We start from the raw sequence: 8,282 nt of genomic DNA, 5'->3' as shown, positions 1-8,282 counted from the left end.
AGGATTGAAGACTCTTAGAGGACTCGAGATCTTGACAATAATCCTAAAGTGTAACATCCTAATTATGAGTTACTTTATAATTATTTCCTTTTATGATCAGTTCTACCACGACGTGGTGAAGGACCACCATGACGTGGCAAGTCGAGATTAGATCATGTGCTTTATTTACTCAGTACGGTGTAGCAACATGTGGCCACGACGTGGTGGCGGCCTTATGGCAAAAACCATAATTTTCAGGTATTTAAAGGAAAGTGGGGAGGGTAGGGTTTCCCACCTTCAGCCTCCATCACCCTCAAACCCAACAACTCTAACCTTAATCCTCTTTGGTACTTTTGTGCTCAGTTTTGGTAGTCTTGGAAGCTCTTGAAGGGAGAAGGAGGAATTTTTGAGTTAGGATCCAACAAGAAAGCCTCTATCCTTTATCTTGGCTTCTAGACCTTTGTAAGTATCCAAAGCTCGACTTTTATCATGATAGGATGCTAGATCTTGGGTTTTATCCCATAATCTTCTTATTCATGTTAGTTAGAATGGTGGGATTTCATAAAGTTTGCAACTTTATGAATCTCTAGGACATTTGGTGAAACCGGTGGCTTGGTTCTGAAGTATAGTTTCATATTGTAATCAGGCGTGAGATTTAGATCATAAACTCTCATTTTGACCTAGTATGGGTTCAAGACATGCATTGTACATGCATGTCTATAAAGCACCAACTTTCATGTTGATTTTAGTGTTAGAAACACTATTGGAGAAGATGGACTTCAGATTTAAAGGAATCTTATGGAATCTAGGGTTTGAGTTTGGACCTTTTGGATGGTCCTTATGCGTAAAGTTAGAAATTTTATCCCTCTAGATCATGTATTGAGTGAGAGATGAGCCTTGTAGCTTGAGAGGTTGAAGAATCAACTTAATCAATTAAGCTGTTTGGAATCCCATCACCATGGTGTGGTGTCTGCTCACCACATCGTGGTGACTAGAGGGCAAATCGTATGTTTTTTCCTTTAAGGACCATGACATGGTGAAGGACCACCACGACGTGTCAGGTCAACTTTGGTCGTTGACTTTGAATTTTGTCAAGCATCGACCCTAGTCAAACCCTTAGTCTTGGATAAGAAGCTAAGAGTGTACTTTATATGAATATATAGGTGGTTAGTAGCATCTGTATTTGCAACAATAGTAGCAGTTGCAATTGATCATCATTCGATAGGTGAGTCTTCTTACTACACTAGTGGGTCGAAGGCACCAATGTTGGCTCACTATTTTGTATGTGTTGGATGTATGTGATAATGTGACTATGTTTGATATGATTGAATGATATGTAAAGCCAATCTGGGCTTGATGTCATTATGGACTCAGGGGTTGATACGGACCTGGCACAGCTGCTTGGTGTTATATGGGTTGATACGGACTTTGGGGTTGATACGGACCAAAAAAACTACATGTTGTCATATGGGGTTGATACAAACTTGACATAGCCACATGTTGTTATATGTATATGTTTATTGTATGTGGTATTTTGGGGAAGCTCATTAAGCTTTGTGCTTAAAGTTATATTTGTGGTTTCAGGTACTTCTGGTACTAAAGGGAAGGACCCAACATGATCGCAGCGCATCCATCCATGTTCCGTATTTTCTCTAGGATTTAGACTTGTACTCTAATAATTTCTATCAATTAGCATACGGTTTGTTATGAACACTTGATGGTTTTCAATTAAATTAAAAATGAAATTTTATCCATGTTTTTGGGACGTTACAGGCTGGTATCAGATCCTTGTTTTGAGGGATTCTAGCACACTTTCGGGCGTATCAGAACTCAAACTAAGGAAATGATAATCTTTTCAAAGGAAAAAAAATATAATTTTTGAAAAGATTTTTATTTAGTAAAAAGGGGGTGTGATGCATGCAATCAGCCAAGCTCAAGTAAGTGGTTCCCAAATCACCCATACCTATGTATTGTGATTAGTATGCTTGATATGTGAATTGCATGATAAAGTAGGGCTAAGGATATCATCAGGAATCATATGATAGAATTGTTTGGTTTGTGTTATGCCTTATAGCCTAGGAGGATCGGATGATATTAATTACTTGGAATTGATATCAGCTCAGTTAATTGCTAAGTATATGCTTTCAAAGTTGTATACAATTATGATTATATAGCTTTAGAATGATCGATTTAGACTCATTTCTTGTTCATTTTTTGGTTATAGACTTAGGTTAGAATCATCATTTGACATTCTATGTGATCCCATTTTGTGTATAACTTGGATGCATAAGGCAACCAACAGTATTGATTGAGGTTCTCGGTATTGCGAGTGGTGGGAGTCTAGGATATGTATGTTGTCAAGCATAGGATTTCTATATAGTCCTAGTGTAGTGACTTAGAGGAGTCGAGATGGTTCTTGAGGAAGGTACAGATTGGTGTGGAACGTAGTATTGGGATCGTACTACTGGAATAACATGATATGTATAGTGAGAATCCCCTCGATTCATATGTTGATTGTTTATATGTTGTGTTTCAATTTGAGGATGGTGATGATTACTCGGGGATGAGGTTCCAGTTCAGGCTCTAGCTCAGGCACAAAACTGATTGATGAGAGGTTGCGTGAGCTTATTACGGCTGAGGTTAGTTGTGGCATTTTGGATGGTGCCCTTCTGATGTTTGGTACCATCAAGGAGGTGATTATGGAGCTCATGGATGAGCAGATTAGAGCCTTTTGAGCCGAGATTGATGTAGGTCAGATCGGGGAACAAGCTCCCTCATTTCGGGAGTTCAAAGCTTGTGGAGCTTCGAAGTTCTTTCGGGTTAAGGACCCCATCGCTATCCGAAGCTAAATTGCTGACATAGAGAAGGCTCAGTGGACGAGGCTTTGCCCTGAGGGGGCAAAGGTAGGATTTGCATCCTGCTTCTTGAGGGATCGAGCATATGACTGGTGGGATGAGGTGGTTAAGCTGTGGAGACTGCGGATATGACTGTCATATCTTAGGAGGAGTTTGTTACGAGATTTTAGAGGGAGTTTGTGAGCTTCTCGGGGTACAAGACCCTGAATGATATGATTGAGAGGGCTCGTGAGCGGGATACTAAGTTGGAGCTTCAATCGAAGCACAAGTCGGAGTAGGTGTAGATTGTCGTGGGCTGGGCTAAGAGGCCTAAGGTTTCTGATTCGCACTCTAGGAGCCAACAGGGCCAAGGCCATTGTAGCAAGTACATAAATCAGCACAGTGGGACTTGTCGATCAGTGGGTCCGGGCAGTTATAGATGTGGGCAGACTAGTCATATGAGTAAGGATTGCCCCCAAAGTACATTCATCTATTTTCACTACAACTAGGCAAGCCACAAGAAGGCTGGTTGTCCGAGGTTGTCAGGAGGGGCAGTGGCGGCGCCTACACCAGCCACCTTAAGGATTAGTGATAGCTGTCAGGGCAAAGCGGAGGCACCTATGGTGAAGAGCAAGGCATTTCAGTTGACCACTGATGAGGCCCATGCAACACCGAATGTGGTTACTAGTATTTTCCTTATGCATATCTTTTATTGCTTTCCTTATTTATGCTCATGATTATATTTGATCTTGTATAGGGATCTTTCTGGTCAATCGTTTTACCGCTCATGTTTTGTTTGATTCGGGAGCTACCTGATCCTTTGTATCTCTTACGCTTAGCAAGAATTTCCGTAATTCTCCGAGGATTCTCGATTACCCGCTAGAGGTCAAATTACTGATGATCGTTCTGTGGGTACTTTGCGGGTTCATCATGGGTGTGTCCTGAACCTGTTCAGCGAGAGGTATTTTATCGATTTGGTGTCGATTCCTCTACGAGGATCAAAGGTTATCATCGGGATCGATTGGTTGGGTCCCAATAGGGCCATGATTGACTATAAGCGCAAGCTAGTGAGAGTTCGAACCCCAAGTGGGGGAGAACTGGTTATTTCTAGCAAGGGAGCTTCGCATAGCCAACTCTTTATTCAGATGTGAGGGCCAGGAGATATCTGCAGTGGGGTTGTCCTAGGTTCCTGGATTATGTGGCATATACTCGAGTTGAGGGCACAACGACGCTGAGTGAGGTGCCAATCGTTCGGGATTTCCTCAATGTGTTTCTAGAGGAATTACCACGAGTGCCTACCGAGAGGCAAGTCAAGTTTCAGATTGATCTGGTTCCCAGAGTGGTTCCAATAGCCAAAGCACCGTATCTCTTGGCACCACCAGAGATGCAGGAGCTGTCTACATAACTTCAAGAGCTGCTAGGCAAGAGATTTATTCGTCCAAATAGCTCACCTTGGGGAGCAGCGATCTTGTTTATGAAAAAGAAGTATGGTTCACATAGGATGTGCATTGACTACCGAGACTTAAATAAGCTTACGGTGAGGAACCGTTACCCACTTCCGAGGATCGATGATTTATTTGACTAGCTACATGGTACATTTTGGTTTTCCAAGATTGATTTGCGATCAGGTTACCATCAGATGAGGTCCAGAGATGATGATGAACAGAAGACAAACATCAGAACTCGTTACAGCCATTACGAGTTTGTGGTAATGCCATTTGGGCTCACCAATGCTCCAACAGCTTTCATGGATCTTATGAACCAGGTTTTCAAGATGATGCTAGATCGGCCAGTGATAGTATTCATAGATAATAACATGGTCTACTCCAAGAACAAAGAGCAGTATGAGGAGCACTTGCGAGAGGTGTTGGAGACCCTAGTGAGGGAGAGGTTGTATGCCAAGTTCTCCAAATGTGAGTTTTGGTTGCGCAATGTGCAGTTTTGGGGCACATCGTCAACTAGAAGAGTATATTGGTCAAACCGGTCAAGATTGAGGCCGTGATGCGATGGGAGGTTCCGATGAACCGGTCTGAGATTCTGAGCTTCTTGGGTCTCGCAGGGTATTATCGGAGATTTATCTAGGATTTCTCGAAGATTGTAGTTCCTTTTACCCGCTTGACGAAGAAGAATGTTACTTTTCGATTGGGGCCTGACCAACAGTTGCCTTTTAAGACTCTGAGGCAGAGATTGTGCGAGGCCCCGATCCTCATGCTTCCCAAGGATATGGATGATTTTGTGGTTTATTATGACGCTTCTATATTGGGTTTAGGAGTTATTCTTATGCATAGGGGGCATGTGATTGCTTACGCTTTGAGGAAGCTGATGCCTCATGAAGCAAATTATCCTACACATAATTTGGAGCTGGGGGTTGTGGTGTTTGCACTAAAGATTTGGAGATACTATCTGTATGGGGTAAGGTATACTATTTACACTAACCACAAAAGTTTGAGGTGCTTGATGGATCATCCAAATTTGAATATGTGACAGTGGATATGGTAAAGGATTATGATTGCGAGATCTTGTACCACCCTAGGAAGGCCAATATGGCGGCCGATACTTTGAGCCGTAAGGCAGTAAGTAATTCTTTTGGGGATATCAAGAAGGCTCATGTGGAGGGTTTGAAAAAGGAAAATTGGAAAGCAGAGCGGATTATGGGGCAGATTCCTTTATTTGTTAGAGATAGTCGGGTATTGTTGACTTAATGTGGTAGAGTTTGGGTTCTGACTACTGGTGGGGTGATAAGTCTAAGTTTTCAATCCATCCAGGGGCCACTAAGATGTATCGGATCTGAAGTTGAGTTATTGGTTACCCTGCATGAAAAGGGAGATAACATGGTTTGTGGAGCGGTGCCCGACTTACAAGACCCCTGTTTATTGAGGGAAGATCGGAGTGGTAATCAAGACTACTGTATTGATTCATCAGGTGCACGACAGGTTGCATGTCACGTAAAGCTGGTAGAATAGTTATGCAGACCAGTGGTGTTCAGACCTCGAGTTTTAGGAGGGGAATTGGTGCTTCTGAAGGTGTCACCTTGGAAATGTGTCTTCCCATTTTGGAAGCGGGGAAAGATAGGCCCCTGATTTATCGGCCCCTTCGGGATTACCGCCCAAGTGGGCAATCTTGCATACCGACTGGATTTGTCTGATGAGCTCAGCTAAATCCACATCACCTTCCATGTTTCTCAGCTTCGAAAGTGTGTATCTAATGAACTGACAATGATTCCTTTGGATGATATTCAGGTCGATGAGCACCTGAACTATGTGAAGAGACCAATTGTGATTCTTGACATAAAGATAAAGTCTATGCGCAACAAGGAGGTGAAAGTGGTGAATGTGCAATGGCGGCACCGAAGGGGTTCAGAGTGGATGTAGGACCCAAAGGGCGAGATAAGAGATCGTTACCCTGAGTTATTTACGGTGTCAGACTTTGAGGACAAAATATGATTCAAGTAGGGGAGAGTTGTAATATTTAAATTTTGAGGTACTTGGTAATCATTCATTTCTATGATCAGGGACGTCATGACGTGGTGAAGGACCACCACAACGTGGCGAGTCGATATTAGATCATGTGTTTCATTTAGTTACCATAGCGTGGCAACATGTGGTCACGACGTGGTGGCGACCTGATGAGAAAACCCCTAATTTCCGGGTATTTGAAGGAATGTGGGGAGGGTAGGGTTGCCCAACTTCAGCCTCCATCACCCTCAAACCTAACAACTCTAACCCTAATCCTCTTTGGTGCTCTTGTGATCATTTTTTGGTAGTCTTGGAAACTCTTGAAGGAGAAAAAGGAATTTTTGAGCTAGGATCTAGCAAGCAATCCTCTATCCTTTATCTTGGCACTCTTCTGGACCTTTGTAAGTGTCCAAAGCTCGACTTTTATCATGATATGTTGCTAGATATTGGGTTTTGTCCCATTTCTTCTTATTCTTGTTAGTTAGAATGGTTGGATTTCATAAAATTTGCAACTTTATGAATCTCTGAGACATTTGGTGAAATTAGTGGCTTGGATATGAAGTATAGTTGCATATTGTAATAACGCATGATATTTAGGTCATAAAGTCTCATTTTAACCTAATATGGGTTCAATACATGCATTGGACATGCATGTATATAAAGCACCAACTTTGATGTTGATTTTAGTGTTAGAAACACTACTAGAAAAGATGGACCTCAAATTTAAAGGAATAAGTGCTTAATGGTTAAGTTCATGCCTTATGGAATCTAGGGTTTGAGTTTGGACCTTTTTGGATGGTCCTTAAGGGTAAAGTTAGAAACTTTATCCCTATAGATCATGTATTGAGTAAGATCTGAGCTTGGTAGCTCAATAGGTTGAAGAAACAACTTAAGCAATTAAGCTATTTGGAACCTCATCACCACTATGTGGTCAGATTGTCTATTTTGTCCTTTAAGGACCACGACGTGTGAAGGACCACCACGAGTGTCAGGTCAACGTTGGCCATTGACTTTGACTTTTGACTTGTGTCGACCCTGGTCAAACCCTTAGTCTTTGATGAGAAGCTAAGAGTGTACTTTATATGACAGTATAGGTGGTTGGTAGCATATGTGTTTAAAGTAGTAGTAGCAATTGCAGTCAATCATCGTTCGTTAGGTCTGTCTTCTTACCACACTAGTGGGTCGAAGGCACCAATGTCGGCCCACTATTTTGTATGTGTTGGATGTATGTGATTATATGACTATGTTTGATATGATATAATGATATATAGAGCCAATCTAGGCTCGGAGTCATTATGGACTCGGGGGTTGATACGGACCTGACACAGCTTCTCGTTGTTATATGGGTTGATACAGACTTTGGGGTTGATACGGATCCGACACAGCTACATGTTGTCATATGGGGTTGATACGATCCTGACATAGCCACATGCTGTTATATGTATATCTTTATTGTATGTGGCATTTTGCGGAAGCTCGGTAAGCTTTGTGCTTTACGGTTATTTGTGGTTTCAGATACTTCTGGTACTAAAGGAAAGGACTCGACATTATCATAGCGCATCCATCCATGTTCTGCATTTTCTCTAGGATTTAGATTTGTACTCTGATGATTCCTTTCATTTGACATACTTTGCTTGGGTTTGTTATGAACACTTGATGGTTTTCAATTAAACTAAAAATGAAGTTTATCCATTTTTTTTGGAACGTTACATAAAAATAAGTATCGGGTTGGCTCTTCTTTCTGTGAATATGGTGGAAGGTTACACATTAAAAAAAAAAAAAAAAAAAAAAAAAAAAAAAAAAAAAAAAAAGGAAGTACAAATGTGGATATGACAAATCTTCCAACAAAAAGTCAAAACCTGGTATGTTAGAATAGTGGGAAACTTTGTCATTTCAAGAGGGATTGTCATATTCATAAAGTGAACAAAGATGTTTTAAGGCCAGTTATTATGTAGTTATTATATAGGTGCATCCGGGTCGCCTAATCTAGAGTTGATCACATGAATATGTCACA

Source organism: Lactuca serriola, chromosome 4, assembly GCF_051521515.1.
Source record: "Lactuca serriola cultivar US96UC23 chromosome 4, Lser_US96UC23_V15, whole genome shotgun sequence".
Lineage (NCBI taxonomy): Eukaryota > Viridiplantae > Streptophyta > Magnoliopsida > Asterales > Asteraceae > Lactuca > Lactuca serriola.
The sequence above is the reverse complement of the archived record's forward strand: the minus strand, read 5'-3'. Positions refer to the sequence as shown.